General features: G+C 53.2%; 1 long non-coding RNA gene across 11 annotated transcripts in view; it reads left to right on the top strand.

The window, feature by feature from the left end:
- Positions 1-15,718, top strand: part of LOC129523742 (uncharacterized) — a 45,319-nt gene extending 29,601 nt beyond the window's left edge. For 7 of the 11 annotated variants that reach the window (XR_010134567.1, XR_010134560.1, XR_010134558.1 and 4 more), the window contains one exon: positions 4,165-5,639. This is a non-coding gene — a long non-coding RNA (uncharacterized lncRNA). The other 4 variants (XR_010134569.1, XR_010134568.1, XR_010134562.1 and 1 more) reach the window with 4 other exon arrangements.
- Positions 15,719-21,471: the final 5,753 nt, after the last annotated feature.

The following is a 21,471-nucleotide window of genomic DNA, read 5'->3' as shown; positions in this document are numbered from 1 at the left end:
GGCCGGGACCCTGGTTTGGGGTTTTAGGCTCAGGGCCAGGGCCCAGTGTTAGGTTATTAGTGTCAGGGCCCAGTGTTAGGGTTTTAGGGTCAGGGCCCAGGGTTGGGGTTTTAGGGTCAGGGCGCAGGTTTAGGGTGATTTCCAGGAAGTGACCTCACAATGACTCAAGCTACCACTTACTGTTGATTGTGACGAAATGCCAGCTGATGCATATGCCTTGGGAGCTAATTCGTTGCTGCCCTTGACTACTATGAAGACTGGTGTGGGAAGGGTCGCTTTGGATGCACTTGAGCAGGGGTCCCCAACCCCTGAGCCATGGAGCCGTAAGGAGCCACACAGCAGGTGAGTGGTGTCGAGTGAGGGAGTGAGGGAAGCTTCGTCTGTATTTACAGCCACTCCCCTTTGCTCACATTCCCGCCTGAGCTCCACCTTCTCAGATGAGCAGCAGCATTAGATTCTCATAGGAGAACGCACCCTGTTGTGAACCGTGCATGTGAGGGATCTAGGTTGCGCTGTTCTTATGAGAATCTAATACCTATTGATCTGTCACTTTCTCCCATCACGCTCAGGTGGGACCATCCAGTTTCAGGAAAACAAGCTTAACACGCCCACTGATTCTACATTATGGTGAGTTCTGTAATTATTTTATTATATATTCCAGTGTAATAATGGAAATGAAGTGCCTAATCAACGTAAATGTGCTTAAATCTTTTGGCCCAGCTCCTACCTCCCGGCAGCCTCGCCAGGCCCAGAACTCTCTCCAGTCAGCCTCTACAGACCAAGCTCATGACTCACAATGGCCTATTGAGGCCCATACCCTACCTCACGGCAGTCTCCGCAGATGAGCCTACTGCCTCACAACAGCCTCCACAGGCACAGCTCCATCGTTACAATGGCCTCTTTAGACCCAGCTCCTGCCGCCCAGCCTTCTCTCCAGGCCCTGAACTTTCTCCGTAAGTTGAGTTAGCTGGGACTGTAGGTATACATGATGATACTTGGCTAATTTTTAAATTGTTTTGCAGACATGGGGTCTCACTTTGTTGGCCAGGCTGCTGTCAAACTAATGGCCTCAAGTGACCCTTCCACCCCTGCCTCCCATCCTCGAGGTATGTGCCACCACAAGGAGCACTTGTTCAATTTTCTAAAGAAAAAATTTCTAAAGTAAGGCTGTGGGATGATGGCAGGAAGATAAAAGAAAAACAGAAGAATAAGTTAAAATGACTTATTCACACATATTCTTTTGACAGCAAGAAGAACTTTTAGTATATACATTCCTTACAAACAAACAAACGGCAGATAAACAATGTTGTATAGGAACTTCAACACACACTGTACAATATTCCCACTTTGCTGACATAAGTTATGGAAATTTCGTGGTTTCCTTGAGTGTCGCTACCAGTATTTTGCTGCTCTGATGATTTTTATCAACTTCCTCATCTGTTAACTTCTCTCCAAAGTATGTCATGTCATGACATACTGCCGCTGCACGAACACAGTCAGTGTCTTCCTATTAAACACGTAGAATGCTTTCCTAATTTCTCTTTTTATTCTCTGTCTTTGTGTTCTGCATTTTCCTTACTTTTATTGTCAGAAACTCCAGAAAGTCAATCGTACTAATTTATCACGATTTGCTTCATTAATTTATACTTTGCTTATATGGAATTTTGCCCAACAGACCTCATTACAATTTCTAACCTGTTTTATTTTGTTTTCTTTTTTCTGAGACAGGGTCTCCCTCTGTTGTCCGAGGCTGGAGGGTAGTAGTGCTATCGCAGCTGACTGCAGCCTCAACCTTCCAGGCTGAAGCGATCCTCCCATCTCAACCTCCCACGTGGCTGAGACTACAGGTGCTTGCCACTATGCCCAACTAATATTTGGTATTTTCGTATACGTGGATTCCAGAGGAGTGACAGCGAAACGTGAGTAAGCATGGATTTTGGTATATGCAGAGATGGGGGGCTGTAACTAATTCTGTATACTGAGGGACGGCAACTGTTTATGTTTTTACAATTACGCTGTAAGATACATACTGTTGCATAGCCTTGAAAATAATAATTTTTAATGGAGTGGAAGAATAATAATAATATTTCTAAAAGTAGCAGCTGGCCAGGTGTGGTGGCTCACACTGGTAATCGCAACACTTTGGGAGGCTGAGGTAGGAGGATGGCTTGAGGCCAAGAGTTTGCGATAGGCCTTGGAAACAAAGGGGGAGTCACCATCCCTACAGAAAAATACATGAATTAGCCTAGTGTGGTGGCACGTTCCTGTAGTCCCAGCTACTTGGGAGGCTGAGGTGGGAGGATCACTCAAGCCCAGGGAGGCTGAGACTGCAGTGAGTCATGATCAGGCCTCTGCACTCCAGCCTGGGTGACAGAGTGAGACCCTGTCTCAAAACAACAAAAAAGTAGCAGCTAACATCAACTGACCTTTTATACCAGGTGCCTATTGATACCATAGTTTAATTTCTTAGAACTGTTTCTTATTTCACTTACCAACTCTGTCTTCAGTTACTCCCAGATTTTTACTGTGTGTGTACAGATGACCTTTTGTTTAGATTGAATTGTCTCCCCAGAAGTAAGATTACTGTGAGTCATGGTGAATGGACATTCTCATTACCCTTGATGTAAATTGACAGGGTTTTGGGTGCCTCCCAGCTATACTCTTAGCACTTTGGGAGGCTAAGAGAGGAGGATTGCTTGAGGCCAAGAGTTGGAGGAGGCAGTATGGCAGTATGGTGAGACCCTGTCTCCATTATTTTAAAAAATTGACAAGCTTTACCCGGGAAGGCTTATACACAATGTAAACACCCCTCATAGTATAAGAAAGTGCCCATTTCACTGCACCTTTGCCAGCACAGGGTATTATAATTTAGTAAGTCATTTTTTGTTTGATTATTTTAAATAGATAAAAGACCTCATATTACTTTACTTGTCACATTTCAACAGCTTTCCTTAGCTTATTAGCTCTACCTCTTTTCTGTCTGTAAATGGTTGTTGTTGTTTTGTTCTTTGAGACAGGGTCTTGCTCTGTCACCAGGCTGGACTGTAGTGGCATAATCATGCCTCGCTGCAGCCTTGACCTCCCAGGCTCAAACTTCAGCATTCCGAGTAGCTGGGACTACAAGTGTGCACCACCACTCCCAGCTAACTGTTTTCTTCTTTTGGATAGAGACAGGTTCTCACTGTGCTGTCCAGACCGGTCTCTAGCTCCTGGCCTTAAGCAATCCTCCTGCATTAGCTTCTCAAATTGCTGGAATTTCAGGCATGAGCCACCATGCCTGGCCTGGGCTAGTCCTGTATTCTCTAGAGTTCTCTTTACTTTGTGCTAGCCTGTCTCTCATTATGCTGTTCACCTGTTATAATGAATAATTCTCCGTATTAAATTTTACCACTTTCAACTTTTGAGTGGTTTATGCTTCCTGATTGGACTCTGACTAATATGTTAGGAAGGGTCCCAGGAGATAAACCCACACAGATGGGATTTGTGCATAGGTTTGGTTTCCCAGGGGGCAGTGCTGAGCTCTTTGCCAGTGGGAAATGGGATGCTGGTGATTTCCAGGAAGTGACCTCACAGTGACTCAAGCTACCACTTACTGTTGATTGTGACGAAATGCCAGCTGAGGCACATGCCTTGGGAGCTAAGTGGTTGCTGCCCTTGACCACTATGAAGACTGGTGTGGGAAGGGTCGCTTTGGATGCACTTGAGCAGGGGTCCCCAACCCCTGAGCCATGGAGCCGTAGGGAGCCACACAGCAGGAGGTGAGTGGTGTCGAGTGAGGGAGTGAGGGAAGCTTCGTCTGTATTTACAGCCACTCCCCTTTGCTCACATTCCCGCTTGAGCTCCACCTTCTCAGATGAGCAGCAGCATTAGATTCTCATAGGAGAATGCACCCTGTTGTGAACCATGCATGTGAGGGATCTAGGTTGCGCTGTGCTTATGAGTATCTAATACCTATTGATCTGTCACTTTCTCCCATCACGCTCAGGTGGGACCATCCAGTTTCAGGAAAACAAGCTTAACACGCCCACTGATTCTACATTATGGTGAGTTGTATAATCATTTTATTATATATTGGATATATAATACGTATATATATTTATATGTATGTAATAATGGAAATAAAGTGCCTAATAAATGTAAATCTGCTTAAATCTTTTTAAGCAGATTCTTCAGGCCCAGCATCTGCCTCACTGTGGACCCCCCAAGCCAAGCTCCCAACCTTTCAGCAGCTTCTACACACCCAGCTCCCGCCTGCCAGTGGCCTCTTCAGGCCCATGGGGCTCATTCCTCACAACAGCCTTTCCAGTCCCAGTTTTTCCCTTCCGGCGGCCTCTCCGGGCTGAGAACCTCCTCAAGTCGGCCTCTCCAGACTCACTTGCACCCTCCAGGCGTCCTCTCCGGGCCAAGCTCCTCTTCCTGGCTGCGTCTCCAGGCCCGACTCCTGCCTCTCAACAACCTCTTTGGACTCAGTGCCTACCCATCTCCTGGCGTCCTTGGTCGGCCCACAGCTTCCTCAAGCCAAGCTCCCCAGGCCCAGGTCAGGCCTCACGGTGCCCCCTCCACGATGAGCTCCTGCCCTCCAATGGCACCTGCAGGACCCAAATGGTCTCCGGTCGGTGGGCTCCTCCATGCCAAGCTTGGGCCTCCCGGTGACCTCTGCAGGCCCAAGTTGTCCTGAAGTCGGCATCTCCCAGCCATGCCTCCCAGCAAGTAAGCAAGCTCTTTTGGCTCAACTCCTGCCCAGCTCCCAACCGCCTTTGTAGGTCCCGAACTTTCTCCAGCCAAGTTCTTTGGGCCTCATTCCTGCCGCCCGGTGGCCTGTACGGGCCCAGCAATGGTTGGAGAACGGCCTCTGCAGGTCCCGCTCTTGCCTCCCAGGGGCCTCTCCAGGCCCAGCTCTTGCCCCCACGGCGGCCACCTGGGGCCAAGTCCCTGCCTGCCTCCCAGCAGCCCGCATGCGGCCCAGCTCCTCCCTCACGGTGGCCTGTTGATGCCCATGCCTCTGGTACCCTGCCCAGAGGCATGAGCCCCTGCCACACACTGGCTCCTCCCACGCTGAGAGAGGTCAGCGTGAGCCCTTGCCTCACACCGGCCCCTCCCATCCTGAGAGAGGTCAGCGTGAGCCCCTTGCCTGACCCTGGCTCCTCCCACGCTGAGAGAGGTCAGCGTGAGCCCTTGCCTCACACCGGCCCCTCCCATGCTGAGAGAGGTTGGCGTGAGCCCTTGCCTCACACCGGCCCCTCCCACGGTGAGAGAGGTCAGCGTCAGCCCCTTGCCTCACACCGGCCCCTCCCACGGTGAGAGAGGTCGGCGTGAGCCCTTGCCTCACACCGGCCCCTCCCACGGTGAGAGAGGTCAGCGTCAGCCCCTTGCCTCACACCGGCCCCTCCCACGCTGAGAGAGGTCGCCGTGAGCCCTTGACTCACACCGGCCCCTCCCACGCTGAGAGAGGTCAACATGAGCTCCTTGCCTCACACCGGCCCCTCCCACGCTGAGAGAGGTCGGCGTGAGCCCTTGCCTCACGCCGGCCCCTCCCACGCTGAGAGAGGTCAACATGAGCCCCTTGCCTCATACCGGCCCCTCCCACGCTGAGAGATTTCAACATGAGCCCCTTGCCTCACACCGGCCCCTCCCACGCTGAGAGAGGTCAACATGAGCCCCTTGCCTCACACCGGCCCCTCCCACGCTGAGAGAGGTCAGCGTGAGCCCTTGCCTCACACCGGCCCCTCCCACGCTGAGAGAGGTCGGCATGAGCCCCTTGCCTCACACAGGCCCCTCTCACTCTGACAGAGGTCAGCCTGAGCCCTTGTCTCACACCGGCCCCTCCCACGCTGAGAGGTCAGCGTGAGCCCTTGCCTCACACCGGCCCCTCCCACGCTGAGAGAGGTCAGCGTGAGCCCCTTGCCTCACCCCGGCCCCTCCCACGCTGAGAGAGGTCAGCGTGAGCCCTTGCCTCACACCGGCCCCTCCCACGCTGAGAGAGGTCGGCGTGAGCCCCTTGCCTCACCCCGGCCCCTCCCATGCTGAGAGAGGTCGGCGTGAGCCCTTGCCTCACACCGGCCCCTCCCATGCTGAGAGAGGTCGGCGTGAGCCCCTTGCCTCACACCGGCCCCTCCCACGCTGAGAGAGGTCGGCGTGAGCCCTTGCCTCACACCGGCCCCTCCCACGGTGAGAGAGGTCAGCGTCAGCCCCTTGCCTCACACCGGCCCCTCCCACGCTGAGAGAGGTCGGCGTGAGCCCTTGCCTCACACCGGCCCCTCCCACGGTGAGAGAGGTCAGCGTGAGCCCCTGCCTCAACAGGCCACCGTGAGGGAGGAGCAGGGTCGCACGCGGGCTGCTGTGAGGCAGGCAGCGACTTGGGCCTGGGAGGTCGTGGTGGGGTGAGAGCTGGGCTTGGAGACTCCCCTGGGAGGCAACAGCGGGGCCTACAGACTCTGTTCTCCAGCCGGAGCTGGGACTGTTCAGGTACTGGGAGGTGGGATGTGGGTCTGAAGAGCTTGGTTGCAGAAACTTCGGGGTCTACAAACGCAGGCGGGAGCTGAGCCAAAAAAGCTTGTTTGCTGGGAGGCGGGAGATGCAGCCAGGAGAAACAGCTGTGCCTGCAGAGGCCGCCATGCGGGAGGCGGAGGCCGGGCCTCCTCAAATCGGCCTCTCCAGACCCACTTGCAGCCTCCCGGCATCCTCTCCGGGCCCAGCTCTTCCTCCCGGCTGCATCTCCAGGCCTGAGTCTGGCCTCCCTACAACGTCTTTGGACTCAGCTCCTGCCCAGCTCCCAGCAGGCCCAAGTTGTCGTCAAGTCAGCCTGGAATTGGGCCCGGAAGAGCAGCAAGTCGGCCTCCCCGGGCCCAGCTCCGTCCTCTCGGCGGCCTCTCCAGATGCAAAACTTCCTCGAGTCAGCCTCTCCAGGCCCAGCTCCTCCTGCCTCCCAGTGGCCTCTTTCAGCCCAGACCAGCTCATGGCTCTTGGCGGCCTTCCCAGGCCCCGCTTTTGACTTTTGGTGGCCTCTTCAGGCCCAGAACTTGACCTCCAGTGGGCCTTTGCAGGCCCGGCCTCCTGCCTCTCGAAGGCCTGCACGGGCCCGGACTCACAGCGGACTCACAGCGGACTCTCCATGCCCAGCTAGCTCTCGCCTCATTGCGGCCTCCCGAGTCCAAAGCTCCTGCCTCTCGGCCGCTTCGGCAGGCCCAGCTCCCGCCTGCCAGTGGCCTCTTTAGGCCCAGCTCGTTCCTCACAACGGCCTTCCCAGGCCCCGTTTTTCCCTTCTGGCAGCCTCTTGGCCTCTAATTTGTTTATCTTTTGTGTATAAATCCCAAAATATTGAATTTTGGAATATTTCCACCATTATGTAAATATTTTGGTAGGTGATTTATTTGGGGTGAGTTTCTGCACCAAGCCTGAATTTTTTATTTTATTTTCCTTATTATTTGGTGTTAAACAGGTTTAATGACGGTCATGGCAACTGTTTGGCACAATGAAAAATATCACCCATGATCAATGTGTTCTGTTCTGGGGAAGGGGGCAAAGGCAGGGTGAATCACTTTCTTAAAAAGTATAGCTCAAGTTGGGAGTGCAGAGGGAATGGGGATAAAACCCTCCCGCTGCCTGTGTCGAAGTGCAGGAGCCCCCACCCCCATACTCACCTGAGTCCAGCCCCTCTGGGGAAAGAAGGGGTGCATGAACTCCCCCTAGTCCACAGGCACCTCCCTGTGGCCCAAGGCCCTCTTCACACTCCATCTTGTAGCCCCAACAGGAGCTATTTTCCGAAAAGTGAAAAGCTCTGAAGGTCCCACAATTCATGGTATGTACACCTCCCTCACCAGGGGCTGCAAAGTGGCCTGGAGCTCCATACTGAGTAGAAGTCTTTGGGCCAGAGTCAGCATCTGGCTGACGGTCCGGATATCCTGGTTGGAGTGACCCTGGTGTGCCCTGCCAGGGCCTGGTGCCGCTTGCTGAAGATCATGACCGCCACTCATGGGCCACCGATGTGGTCCTTGTCCCATTTGTTGGGGCTGCGTCCATCCTTCTCAGAAGATGAGTCCTGTTCCTTGCGCAGGGCACTGAGGGACTGGGCCTGACATCATCTGAGTGGTAGAGGCAACTGGGTGTCAGGAGACATGATGGAGAGGAAAGCATCATCATGGTCATTCTCTGTCTCACTGTCAAGCAGGGACTCCCCTGAGGGGCCCAGGGCTCCTCCTCCATGGTGGGAGGTGAGCTTTTAACAGGTTCCACCACCCCCAAAGTGTGTGGGGTTGCGGGCCCTGGGCTTTCAGGGCAGGTGGCTCCAGGGGGCCGCCCAGGGTCAACACTCCCTGTGCCACCTGGTGGATGCTCATGAGCAACAGCTGCCAACTTGGCAGGTTGTTTTCTCTGGTTGGAGGCCACTGAGTAACTGGCAGGTTGCTGGGCCTCGTGTGGCTGCAGGGAGGGGTCAGGAAGGGGATGGAGTACCAGGGGAACACGGCCACAGAGTGACCTTCCACATTCCTCCACACGAACATGCTGACGCCACGGGAGGCCTCACTGAATGCAGGCCTGGGGGCCGAGTACTTGGTCCGGGCAGGGAGTTCCTGGCAGGGGCTCACACCTCACCCCCTCCTCAGCCCAGGTGGCTTGGGCCCAGAGAAGTGGGGGTTGGAGAGGAGCAGAAGACCAGGCCTCAAGTTTTGTTTTTTTTGTTTGTTTTTTTGTTTTTGAAATGTAGTTTGACTCTTGTCACCCAGGCTGGAGTGCAGTGGCACGATCTCAGTGGCCTTCATACCTGGCTAATTTTTTGTATTTTTACTGGGGATGGGGTTTTGCCATGTTGGCCAGGCTGGTCTTGACCTCCCGACCTCAGGTGATCCACCCACCTCAGCCTCCCAAAATGGGATTACGGGCATGAGCCACTGCTCCCAACTTCATTCATTTTTACTTGAAAAACTCCGTTAAGCATTTTTTTAAGGTAGACCTAGTGGTCCTGAATGCCCTCAGCTTTGTTTGTCGAGGAAGCACGTTATTTCTTTTTTCTTTCTGAAGGACAGCTTTGTCAGACATAGTATTAGTTGCTGGCACTTTTTTTCTTTCAGCACTTTGAATGTATTATTCGATTCTGTCCTGACCTGCAAAGTTTCTTTAACTTTTGACTATTTGATTATATTGTGACTTGGTGAGTATCTATTTGGTTTGAACCTCTTCAGGAATCTTTAAGCTTTATGGATTTAGATGTCTAAATCTTTCCCATGATTTAGGCAGTCTTCAGCCATTCTTTAAATAAGCTTTCTTCTCCTTTCTCTACTTTCCTTTTCAAACTCCCATAACCTGACAATGGGTTGCCTAATGGTGTCTTGTTGGCTTCCTTTTCTCTGTCTTTTTTTCTTTTTTTTTTTTTTGAGACAGAGTCATGCTCTGTCACCCAGGCTGGAGTGCAATGTGTGGTCTAGGCTCACTAGGGTTAGGGTTAGGGTTTTAGGGTAAGGGTGAAGGGTTAGGGTTTTAGGGTCAGGGCCCAGGGTTAGGGTTTTAGGGTCAGGGCCCAGGGCCCAGCGTTAGGGTTTTAGTGTCAGGGCCCAGGACCCAGGGTTAGGGCTTTAGGGCCAGGGCCCGGGGCCCAGGGTTAGGGATTTAGGGTCAGGGCCCGGGGCCCAGGGTTACGGCTTTAGGGTCAGGGCCTGGGGCCAAGGGTTAGGGCTTTAGGGACAGGGCCCGGGGCCCAGGGTTGGGGCTTCAAGGCCAGGGCCCGGGGCCCAGGGTTAGGGCTTCAGGGTCAGGGCCCGAGGCCCAGGGTTAGGGCTTCAGGGTCAGGGCCCGGGGCCCAGTGTTAGGGCTTCAGGGTCAGGGCCTGGGGCCCAGGGTTAGGGCTTCAGGGTCAGGGCCGGGGCCCAGGGTTTGGGCTTCAGGGTCAGGGCCCGGGGCCCAGGGTTTGGGCTTCAGGGTCAGGGCCCGGGGCCCAGGGTTAGGGCTTCAGGGTCAGGGCCCGGGGCCCAGGGTTAGGGTTTTAGGGTCAGGGCCCGGGGCCCAGGGTTAGGGTGATTTCCAGGAAGTGACCTCACAACGACTCAAGCTACCACTTACTGTTGATTGTGATGAAATGCCAGCTGAGGCACACGCCTTGGGAGCTAAGGGGTTGCTGCACTTGACCACTATGAAGACTGGTGTGGGAAGGGTCGCTTTGGATGCACTTGAGCAGGGGTCCCCAACCCCTGAGCCATGGAGCCGTAAGGAGCCACACAGCAGGAGAGTGGTGTCGAGTGAGGGAGTGAGGGAAGCTTCGTCTGTATTTACAGCCACTCCCCTTTGCTCACATTCCCGCCTGAGCTCCACCTTCTCAGATGAGCAGCAGCATTAGATTCTCATAGGAGAACGCACCTTGTTGTGAGCCGTGCATGTGAGGGATCTAGGTTGCACTGTTCTTATGAGAATCTAATACCTATTGATCTGTCACTTTCTCCCATCACGCTCAGGTGGGACCATCCAGTTTCAGGAAAACAAGCTTAACACGCCCACTGAATCTACATTATGGTGAGTTCTATAATTATTTTATTATATATTCCAGTGTAATAATGGAAATGAAGTGCCTAATCAACGTAAATGTGCTTAAATCTTTTGGCCCAGCTCCTACCTCCTGGCAGCCTCGCCAGGCCCAGAACTCTCTCCAGTCAGCCTCTACAGACCAAGCTCATGACTCACAATGGCCTATTTAGGCCCATACCCTACCTCACGGCAGTCTCCGCAGATGAGCCTACTGCCTCACAACAGCCTCCACAGGCACAGCTCCATCTTTACAATGGCCTCTTTAGACCCAGCTCCTGCCTCCCAGCCTTCTCTCCAGGCCCTGAACTTTCTCCGTAAGTTGAGGTAGCTGGGACTGTAGGTATACATGATGATACTTGGCTAATTTTTAAATTGTTTTGCAGACATGGGGTCTCACTTTGTTGGCCAGGCTGGTGTCAAACTAATGGCCTCAAGTGACCCTTCCACCCCTGCCTCCCATCCTCGAGGTATGTGCCACCACAAGGAGCACTTGTTCAATTTTCTAAAGAAAAAATTTCTAAAGTAAGGCTGTGGGATGATGGCAGGAAGATAAAAGAAAAACAGAAGAATAAGTTAAAATGACTTATTCACACATATTCTTTTGACAGCAAGAAGAACTGTTAGTATATACATTCCTTACAAACAAACAAACGGCAGATAAACAATGTTGTATAGGAACTTCAACACACACTGTACAATATTCCCACTTTGCTGACATAAGTTATGGAAATTTCGTGGTTTCCTTGAGTGTCGCTACTAGTATTTTGCTCCTCTGACGATTTTTATCAACTTCCTCATCTGTTAACTTCTCTCCAAAGTATGTCATGTCACGACATACTGCCGCTGCATGAACACGGCCAGTGTCTTCCTATTAAACATGTAGAATGCTTTCCTAATTTCTCTTTTTACTCTCTGTCTTTGTGTTCTGCATTTTCCTTACTTTTATTGTCAGAAACTCCAGAAAGTCAATCGTACTAATTTATCACGATTTGCTTTATTAATTTATACTATGCTTATATGGAATTTTGCCCAACAGACCTCATTACAATTTGGGCCAGGGCCCAGGGTTAGGGTTGTTTTAGGGTCAGGGACCAAGATTAGGGTTGTTTTGGGGTGAGGGCCCAGGGTTGGGTTTGTTTTAGGGTCAGGGCCAGGGCCCAGGGTTAGGCTTGTTTTAGGGTCAGGGCCAGGGCCCAGGGTTAGGCTTGTTTTAGGGTCAGGGCCACGGCCTAGGGTTAGGGTTGTTTTAGGGTCAGGGTCAGGGCCCAGGGTTAGGTTTTTAGGCACTGGTCCAGGGTCCAGGGTTAGGGTTTTAGGCTCAGGGCCAGGGCCCAGGTTTAGGGTTGTTTTAGGGTCGGGGCCAGGGCCCAGGGTTAGGGTTGTTTTAGGGTCATGGCCAGGTCCCAGGATTAGGGTTGTTTTAGGGTCAGGGCCAGGGCCCAGGTTTAGGGTTCTTTTAGGGTCAGGGCCCAGGGTTAGGGTTTTAGGGTCAGGGCCAGGGCCCAGGGTTAGGGTTTTAGGGTCAGGGCCAGGGCCCAGGGTTAGGGTTTTTGGGTCAGGGCCTGGGCCCAGGGTTAGGTTTTTAGGGTCAGGGCCCAGGGTTAGGGTTTTAGGGTCAGGGCCCAGGGTTAGGGTGATTTCCAGGAAGTGACCTCACAGTGACTCAAGCTACCACTTACTGTTGATTGTGATGAAATGCCAGCTGAGGCACATGCCTTGGGAGCTAAGTGGTTGCTGCCCTTGACTACTATGAAGACTGGTGTGGGAAGGGTCGCTTTGGATGCACTTGAGCAGCGGTCCCCAACCCCTGAGCCATGGAGCCGTAAGGAGCCACACAGCAGGTGTGTGGTGTCGAGTGAGGGAGTGAGGGAAGCTTCGTCTGTATTTACAGCCACTCCCCTTTGCTCACATTCCCGCCTGAGCTCCACCTTCTCAGATGAGCAGCAGCATTAGATTCTCATAGGAGAACACACCCTGTTGTGAACCGTGCATGTGAGGGATCTAGGTTGCGCTGTGCTTATGAGAATCTAATACCTATTGATCTGTCACTTTCTCCCATCACGCTCAGGTGGGACCATCCAGTTTCAGGAAAACAAGCTTAACACGCCCACTGATTCTACATTATGGTGAGTTCTATAATTATTTTATTATATATTCCAGTGTAATAATGGAAATGAAGTGCCTAATCAACGTAAATGTGCTTAAATCTTTTGGCCCAGCTCCTACCTCCCGGCAGCCTCGCCAGGCCCAGAACTCTCTCCAGTCAGCCTCTACAGACCAAGCTCATGACTCACAATGGCCTATTGAGGCCCATACCCTACCTCACGGCAGTCTCCGCAGATGAGCCTACTGCCTCACAACAGCCTCCACAGGCACAGCTCCATCGTTACAATGGCCTCTTTAGACCCAGCTCCTGCCTCCCAGCCTTCTCTCCAGGCCCTGAACTTTCTCCGTAAGTTGAGGTAGCTGGGACTGTAGGTATACATGATGATACTTGGCTAATTTTTAAATTGTTTTGCAGACATGGGGTCTCACTTTGTTGGCCAGGCTGCTGTCAAACTAATGGCCTCAAGTGACCCTTCCACCCCTGCCTCCCATCCTCGAGGTATGTGCCACCACAAGGGGCACTTGTTCAATTTTCTAAAGAAAAAATTTCTAAAGTAAGGCTGTGGGATGATGGCAGGAAGATAAAAGAAAAACAGAAGAATAAGTTAAAATGACTTATTCACACATATTCTTTTGACAGCAAGAAGAACTTTTAGTATATACATTCCTTACAAACAAACAAACGGCAGATAAACAATGTTGTATAGGAACTTCAACACACACTGTACAATATTCCCACTTTGCTGACATAAGTTATGGAAATTTCGTGGTTTCCTTGAGTGTCGCTACCAGTATTTTGCTTCTCTGATGATTTTTATCAACTTCCTCATCTGTTAACTTCTCTCCAAGGTATGTCATGTCATGACATACTGCCGCTGCACGAACACGGCCAGTGTCTTCCTATTAAACATGTAGAATGCTTTCCTAATTTCTCTTTTTACTCTCTGTCTTTGTGTTCTGCATTTTCCTTACTTTTATTGTCAGAAACTCCAGAAAGTCAATCGTACTAATTTATCACGATTTGCTTTATTAATTTATACTTTGCTTATATGGAATTTTGCCCAACAGACCTCATTACAATTTGGGCCAGGGCCCAGGGTTAGGGTTGTTTTAATGTCAGGGCCCAGAGTTAGGGTTGTTTTAGGGTCAGGGCCCAGGGTTAGGGTTGTTTTAGGGTCAGGGCCCAGGGTTAGGGTTGTTTAAGGGTCAGGGCCCAGGGTTAGGGTTGTTTTAGGGTCAGGGCCCAGGGTTAGTGTTGTTTTAGGGTTAGGGCCCAGGGTTAGGGTTGTTTTAGGGTAAGGGCCCAGTGTTAGGGTTGTTTTAGGGTCAGGGCCCAGGGTTGGGGTTGTTTTAGGGTCAAGGCACAGGGTAGGGTTGTTTTAGGGTCAGGACCCACGGTTAGGGTTTTAGGATCAGGGCCAGGGCCCAGGGTTAGGGTTTTAGGGTAAGGGCCAGGGCCCAGGGTTAGGGTTTTAGGCTCAGGGCCAGGGCCCAGGGTTAGGGTAGTTTCAGGGTCAGGGCCCAGGGTTAGGGTTTTTTCAGGGTCAGGGCCCAGGGTTAGGGTTGTTTCAGGGTCAGGGCCCTGGGTTAGGGTTGTTTCAGGGTCAGGGCCCAGGGTTAGGGTTGTTTTAGGGTCAGGGTCAGGGCCCAGGGTTAGGCTTGTTTTAGGGTCAGGGCCAGGGCCCAGGGTTAGGCTTGTTTTAGGGTCAGGGCCACGGCCTAGGGTTAGGGTTGTTTTAGGGTCAGGGTCAGGGCCCAGGGTTAGGTTTTTAGGCACTGGTCCAGGGTCCAGGGTTAGGGTTTTAGGCTCAGGGCCAGGGCCCAGGTTTAGGGTTGTTTTAGGGTCGGGGCCAGGGCCCAGGGTTAGGGTTGTTTTAGGGTCATGGCCAGGTCCCAGGATTAGGGTTGTTTTAGGGTCAGGGCCAGGGCCCAGGTTTAGGGTTCTTTTAGGGTCAGGGCCCAGGGTTAGGGTTTTAGGGTCAGGGCCAGGGCCCAGGGTTAGGGTTTTAGGGTCAGGGCCAGGGCCCAGGGTTAGGGTTTTTGGGTCAGGGCCTGGGCCCAGGGTTAGGTTTTTAGGGTCAGGGCCCAGGGTTAGGGTTTTAGGGTCAGGGCCCAGGGTTAGGGTGATTTCCAGGAAGTGACCTCACAGTGACTCAAGCTACCACTTACTGTTGATTGTGATGAAATGCCAGCTGAGGCACATGCCTTGGGAGCTAAGTGGTTGCTGCCCTTGACTACTATGAAGACTGGTGTGGGAAGGGTCGCTTTGGATGCACTTGAGCAGCGGTCCCCAACCCCTGAGCCATGGAGCCGTAAGGAGCCACACAGCAGGTGTGTGGTGTCGAGTGAGGGAGTGAGGGAAGCTTCGTCTGTATTTACAGCCACTCCCCTTTGCTCACATTCCCGCCTGAGCTCCACCTTCTCAGATGAGCAGCAGCATTAGATTCTCATAGGAGAACACACCCTGTTGTGAACCGTGCATGTGAGGGATCTAGGTTGCGCTGTGCTTATGAGAATCTAATACCTATTGATCTGTCACTTTCTCCCATCACGCTCAGGTGGGACCATCCAGTTTCAGGAAAACAAGCTTAACACGCCCACTGATTCTACATTATGGTGAGTTCTATAATTATTTTATTATATATTCCAGTGTAATAATGGAAATGAAGTGCCTAATCAACGTAAATGTGCTTAAATCTTTTGGCCCAGCTCCTACCTCCCGGCAGCCTCGCCAGGCCCAGAACTCTCTCCAGTCAGCCTCTACAGACCAAGCTCATGACTCACAATGGCCTATTGAGGCCCATACCCTACCTCACGGCAGTCTCCGCAGATGAGCCTACTGCCTCACAACAGCCTCCACAGGCACAGCTCCATCGTTACAATGGCCTCTTTAGACCCAGCTCCTGCCTCCCAGCCTTCTCTCCAGGCCCTGAACTTTCTCCGTAAGTTGAGGTAGCTGGGACTGTAGGTATACATGATGATACTTGGCTAATTTTTAAATTGTTTTGCAGACATGGGGTCTCACTTTGTTGGCCAGGCTGCTGTCAAACTAATGGCCTCAAGTGACCCTTCCACCCCTGCCTCCCATCCTCGAGGTATGTGCCACCACAAGGGGCACTTGTTCAATTTTCTAAAGAAAAAATTTCTAAAGTAAGGCTGTGGGATGATGGCAGGAAGATAAAAGAAAAACAGAAGAATAAGTTAAAATGACTTATTCACACATATTCTTTTGACAGCAAGAAGAACTTTTAGTATATACATTCCTTACAAACAAACAAACGGCAGATAAACAATGTTGTATAGGAACTTCAACACACACTGTACAATATTCCCACTTTGCTGACATAAGTTATGGAAATTTCGTGGTTTCCTTGAGTGTCGCTACCAGTATTTTGCTTCTCTGACGATTTTTATCAACTTCCTCATCTGTTAACTTCTCTCCAAGGTATGTCATGTCACGACATACTGCCGCTGCACGAACACGGCCAGTGTCTTCCTATTAAACATGTAGAATGCTTTCCTAATTTCTCTTTTTACTCTCTGTCTTTGTGTTCTGCATTTTCCTTACTTTTATTGTCAGAAACTCCAGAAAGTCAATCGTACTAATTTATCACGATTTGCTTTATTAATTTATACTTTGCTTATATGGAATTTTGCCCAACAGACCTCATTACAATTTGGGCCAGGGCCCAGGGTTAGGGTTGTTTTAATGTCAGGGCCCAGAGTTAGGGTTGTTTTAGGGTCAGGGCCCAGGGTTAGGGTTGTTTTAGGGTCAGGGCCCAGGGTTAGGGTTGTTTAAGGGTCAGGGCCCAGGGTTAGGGTTGTTTTAGGGTCAGGGCCCAGGGTTAGTGTTGTTTTAGGGTTAGGGCCCAGGGTTAGGGTTATTTTAGGGTAAGGGCCCAGTGTTAGGGTTGTTTTAGGGTCAGGGCCCAGGGTTGGGGTTGTTTTAGGGTCAAGGCACAGGGTAGGGTTGTTTTAGGGTCAGGACCCACGGTTAGGGTTTTAGGATCAGGGCCAGGGCCCAGGGTTAGGGTTTTAGGGTAAGGGCCAGGGCCCAGGGTTAGGGTTTTAGGCTCAGGGCCAGGGCCCAGGGTTAGGGTAGTTTCAGGGTCAGGGCCCAGGGTTAGGGTTTTTTCAGGGTCAGGGCCCAGGGTTAGGGTTGTTTCAGGGTCAGGGCCCTGGGTTAGGGTTGTTTCAGGGTCAGGGCCCAGGGTTAGGGTTGTTTTAGGGTCAGGGCCCGGGGTTAGGGTTGTTTTAGGGTCAGGGCCAGTGCCCGGGGTTAGGGTTGTTTTAGGGTCAGGGCCAGGGCCCAGGGTTAGTGTTGTTTTAGGGTCAGGGCCAGGGCCCAGGGTTAGGGTTGTTTTAGGGTCAGGGCCAGGGCCCAGGGTTAGGGATCTTTTAGGGTCAAGGCCAGGGCCCAGGGTTAGGGTTGTTTTAGGGTCAGGGCCAGGGTCCAGGGTTAGGCTTGTTTTAGGGTCAGGGCCAGGGCCCAGGGATAGGGTTGTTTTAGGGTCAGGACCTGGGCCCAGTGTTACGCTTGTTTTAGTGCCAGGGCCCAGGGTTAGGGTTGTTTTAGGGTCAGGGTCAGGGCCCAGGTTAGGGTTGTTTTAGGTCAGGGCCAAGGCCCAGCGTTAGGGTTGTTTTAGGTTCAGCGCCAGGTTCGAGGGTTAGGCTTGTTTTAGGCTCAGGGCCAGGGCCCAGGGTTAGGCTTGTTTTAGGGTCAGGGCCAGGGCCGAGGGTTAGGGGTGTTTTAGGGTCAGGGACAGGGCCCAGGGTTAGGGTTGTTTTAAGTTCAGGGTCAGGGCCCAGGTTTAGGATTGTTTTAGGGTCAGGGCCAGGGTACAGGGTTAGGGTTGTTTTAGGGTCAGGGCCAGGGCTCAGGGTTAGGGTTGTTTTAGGGTCATGTCCAAGGCCCTGGATTAGGGTTGTTTTAGGTTCAGGGCCAGGGCCCAGGGTTAGGGTTGTTTTAGGGTCAGGGCCAGGGCCCACGGTTATGGTTATTTTAGGGTCAGTGCCGAGGGTTAGGGTTGTTTTAGGGTCAGTGCCCAGGGTTAGGGTTGTTTTAGGGTCATGACCTGGGCCCAGGGTTAGGCTTGTTTTAGGGTCAGGGCCAGGAGCCAGGGTTAGGGTTGTTTTAGGGTCAGGGCCAGGGCCCAGGGTTAGGGTTGTTTTAGGGTCAGGGCCAGGGCCCAGGGATAGGGTTGTTTTAGGGTCAGGACCTGGGCCCAGTGTTACGCTTGTTTTAGTGCCAGGGCCCAGGGTTAGGGTTGTTTTAGGGTCAGGGTCAGGGCCCAGGTTAGGGTTGTTTTAGGTCAGGGCCAAGGCCCAGCGTTAGGGTTGTTTTAGGTTCAGCGCCAGGTTCGAGGGTTAGGCTTGTTTTAGGCTCAGGGCCAGGGCCCAGGGTTAGGGTTGTTTTAGGGTCAGGGCCATGGCCCAGTGTTAGGGTTGTTTTAGGGTCAGGACCTGGGCCCAGGGTTAGGCTTGTTTTAGTGCCAGGGCCCAGGTTTAGTTTTGTTTTAGGGGCAGGGCCAGGGCCCAGGGTTAGGGTTGTTTTAGGTTCAGGTCCAGGGCCTAGGGTTAGGGTTGTTTTAGGGTCAGGGCCAGGGCCCAGGGTTAGGGTTGTTATAGGGTCTGGACCTGGGCCCAGGGTTAGGCTTGTTTTAGTGCCAGGGCCCAGGGTTAGGGTTGTTTTAGGGTCAGGGCCAGGGTCCAGGGTCAGGGTTGTTTTAGGTCAGGGCCAGGGCCCAGCATTAGGGTTGTTTTAGGTCAGGGCCAGGGTCCAGGTTTAGGGTTGTTTTAGAGTCAGGGCCAGGGCCCGGGGTTAGGGTTGTTTTAGGGTCAGGGCCAGGGCCCAGGGTTAGGGTTGTTTTAGGGTCAGGGCCAGGGCCCAGGGTTAGGGTTGTTTTAGGGTCAGGGCCAGGGCCCAGGGTTAGGGATCTTTTAGGGTCAAGGCCAGGGCCCAGGGTTAGGGTTGTTTTAGGGTCAGGGCCAGGGTCCAGGGTTAGGCTTGCTTTAGGGTCAGGGCCAGGGCCCAGGGTTAGGGTTGTTTTAGGGTCAGGACCTGGGCCCAGTGTTACGCTTGTTTTAGTGCCAGGGCCCAGGGTTAGGGTTGTTTTAGGGTCAGGGTCAGGGCCCAGGTTAGGGTTGTTTTAGGTCAGGGCCAAGGCCCAGCGTTAGGGTTGTTTTAGGTTCAGCGCCAGGTTCGAGGGTTAGGCTTGTTTTAGGCTCAGGGCCAGGGCCCAGGGTTAGGCTTGTTTTAGGGTCAGGGCCAGGGTCGAGGGTTAGGGATGTTTTAGGGTCAGGGACAGGGCCCAGGGTTAGGGTTGTTTTAAGTTCAGGGTCAGGGGCCAGGTTTAGGGTTGTTTTAGGGTCAGGGCCAGGGTACAGGGTTAGGGTTGTTTTAGGGTCAGGGCCAGGGCTCAGGGTTAGGGTTGTTTTAGGTTCATGTCCAAGGCCCTGGGTTAGGGTTGTTTTAGGTTCAGGGCCAGGGCCCAGGGTTAGGGTTGTTTTAGGGTCAGGGCCAGGGCCCACGGTTATGGTTATTTTAGGGTCAGTGCCGAGGGTTAGGGTTGTTTTAGGGTCAGTGCCCAGGGTTAGGGTTGTTTTAGGGTCATGACCTGGGCCCAGGGTTAGGCTTGTTTTAGGGTCAGGGCCAGGAGCCAGGGTTAGGGTTGTTTTAGGGTCAGGGCCAGGGCCCAGGGTTAGGCTTGTTTTAGGGTCACGGTCAGGTCCCAGGTTTAGGGTTGTTTTAGGGTCAGGGCCAGGGCCCAGGGTTAGGGTTGTTTTAGGGTCAGCGCCAGGGCCCAGCGTTAGGCTTGTTTTAGGGTCAGGGCAAGGGCCCAGGGTTAGGGTTGTTTTAGGGTCAGCGCCAGGGCCCAGCGTTAGGCTTGTTTTAGGGTCAGGGCAAGGGCCCAGGGTTAGGGTTGTTTTAGGGTCAGGGCCAGGGCCCAGGGTTAGGCTTGTTTCAGGGTCAGGGCCAGGGCCCAGGGTTAGGCTTGTTTCAGGATCAGTGCCAGTGCCTAGGGTTAGGCTTGTTTTAGGGTCAGGACCAGGGGCCAGGGTTAGGGTTGTTTTAGGGTCAGGGCCAGGGCCCAAGGTTAGGCTTGTTTAAGGGTCAGGGCCAGGGCCCAGGGTTAGGCTTGTTTTAGGGTCAAGGCCAGGGCCCTTGGTTAGGCTTGTTTTATTGTCAGGGACAGGGCCCAGGGTTAGGGTTGTTTTAGGGTCAGGGCCAGGGCCCGGGGTTAGGCTTGTTTTAGGGTCAGGGCCAGAGCCCAGGGTTAGGGATGTTTTAGGGTCAGGGATAGGGCCCAGGTTTAGGGTTGTTTTAAGTTCAGGGTCAGGGCGCAGGTTTAGGGTTGTTTTAGGGTCAGGGCCAGGGCGCAGGGTTAGGGTTGTTTTAGAGTCAGGGCCGGGGCTCAGGGTTAGGGTTGTTTTAGGGTCATGTCCAAGGCCCAGGGTTAGGGTTGTTATAGGGTCAGGGCCAGGGCCCGGGGTTAGGGTTGTTTTTGGTTCAGGGCCAGGGCCCAGGGTTAGGGTTGTTTTAGGGTCAGGGCCAGGGCCCACGGTTATGGTTGTTTTAGGGTCAGGGCCAGGGCCCAGGTTTAGGGTTGTTTTAGGGTCAAGGCCATGGTCCAGGGTTAGGGTTGTTTCAGTGTCATGGCCAGGGCCCAGGGTTAGGGTTGTTGTAGGGTCACGGCCAGGGCCCAGGGTTATGGTTATTTTAGGGTCAGTGCCGAGGGTTAGGGTTGTTTTAGGGTCAGTGCCCAGGGTTAGGTTTGTTTTAGGGTCATGACCTGGGCCCAGGGTTAGGGTTTTAGGCTCAGGGCCAGGGCCCAGGGTTCGGGTTATAGGCTCAGGGCCAGGTCCCACGGTTAGGGTTTTAGGGTCAGGGCCAGGGCCCAGGGTTAGGGTTTTAGGCTCAGGGGCAGGGCCCAGGGTTAGGGTTTTAGGGTCAGGGCCAGGGCCCAGGGTTAGGGTTTTAGGCTCAGGGTCAGGGCCCAGGGTTAGGGTTTTAGGATCAGTTTCAGGGCCCAGGGTTAGGGTTTTAGGGTCAGGGCCAGGGCGCTGGGTTAGGCTTGTTTTAGGGTCAGGGCCAGGTTCCAGGGTTAGGGTTGTTTTAGGGTCAGGGCCAGGGCCCAGGGTTAGCGTTGTTATAGGGTCAGGACCTGGACCCAGGGTTAGGCTTGTTTTAGTGCCAGGGCCCAGGTTTCGGGTTGTTTTAGGGTCAGGGCCAGGGCCCAGGGTCAGGGATGTTTTAGGTCAGTGCCAGGGCCCAGCATTATGGTTGTTTTAGGTCATGGCCAGGGCCCAGGTTTGGGGTTGTTTTAGGGTCTGGGCCAGGGCCCAGGGTTAGGGTTGTTTTAGGGTCAGGGCCAGGGCCCAGGGTTAAGTTTTTTTTACGGTCAGGTCCAGGGCCCAGGGTTATTCTTGTTTTAGGGTCAGGGCCAGGGCCCAGGGTTAGGCTTATTTTGGGGTCAGGGCCAGGGCCCAGGGTTAGGGTTGTTTTAGGGTCAGGGCCAGGGCCCAGGGTTAGGCTTGTTTCAGGGTCAGGGCCAGGGCCCAGGGTTAGGCTTGTTTCAGGATCAGTGCCAGTGCCTAGGGTTAGGCTTGTTTTAGGGTCAGGACCAGGGGCCAGGGTTAGGGTTGTTTTAGGGTCAGGGCCAGGGCCCAGGGTTAAGGTTGTTTTAGGGTCAGGGCCAGGGCCCAGGGTTAGGCTTGTTTTAGGGTCACGGACAGGGCCCAGGGATAGGCTTGTTTTAGGGTCAGGGCCAGGGCCCAGGTTTAGGGTTGATTTAGGGTCACGGCCAGGGCCCAGGGGTAGGGTTGTTTCAGGGTCAGCGCCAGGGCCCATGG

The sequence above is a fragment of the Gorilla gorilla genome, chromosome 6, assembly GCF_029281585.2.
Source record: "Gorilla gorilla gorilla isolate KB3781 chromosome 6, NHGRI_mGorGor1-v2.1_pri, whole genome shotgun sequence".
NCBI classification, from domain to species: Eukaryota; Metazoa; Chordata; class Mammalia; order Primates; family Hominidae; genus Gorilla; species Gorilla gorilla.
The sequence above is the reverse complement of the archived record's forward strand: the minus strand, read 5'-3'. Positions and strand labels throughout refer to the sequence as shown.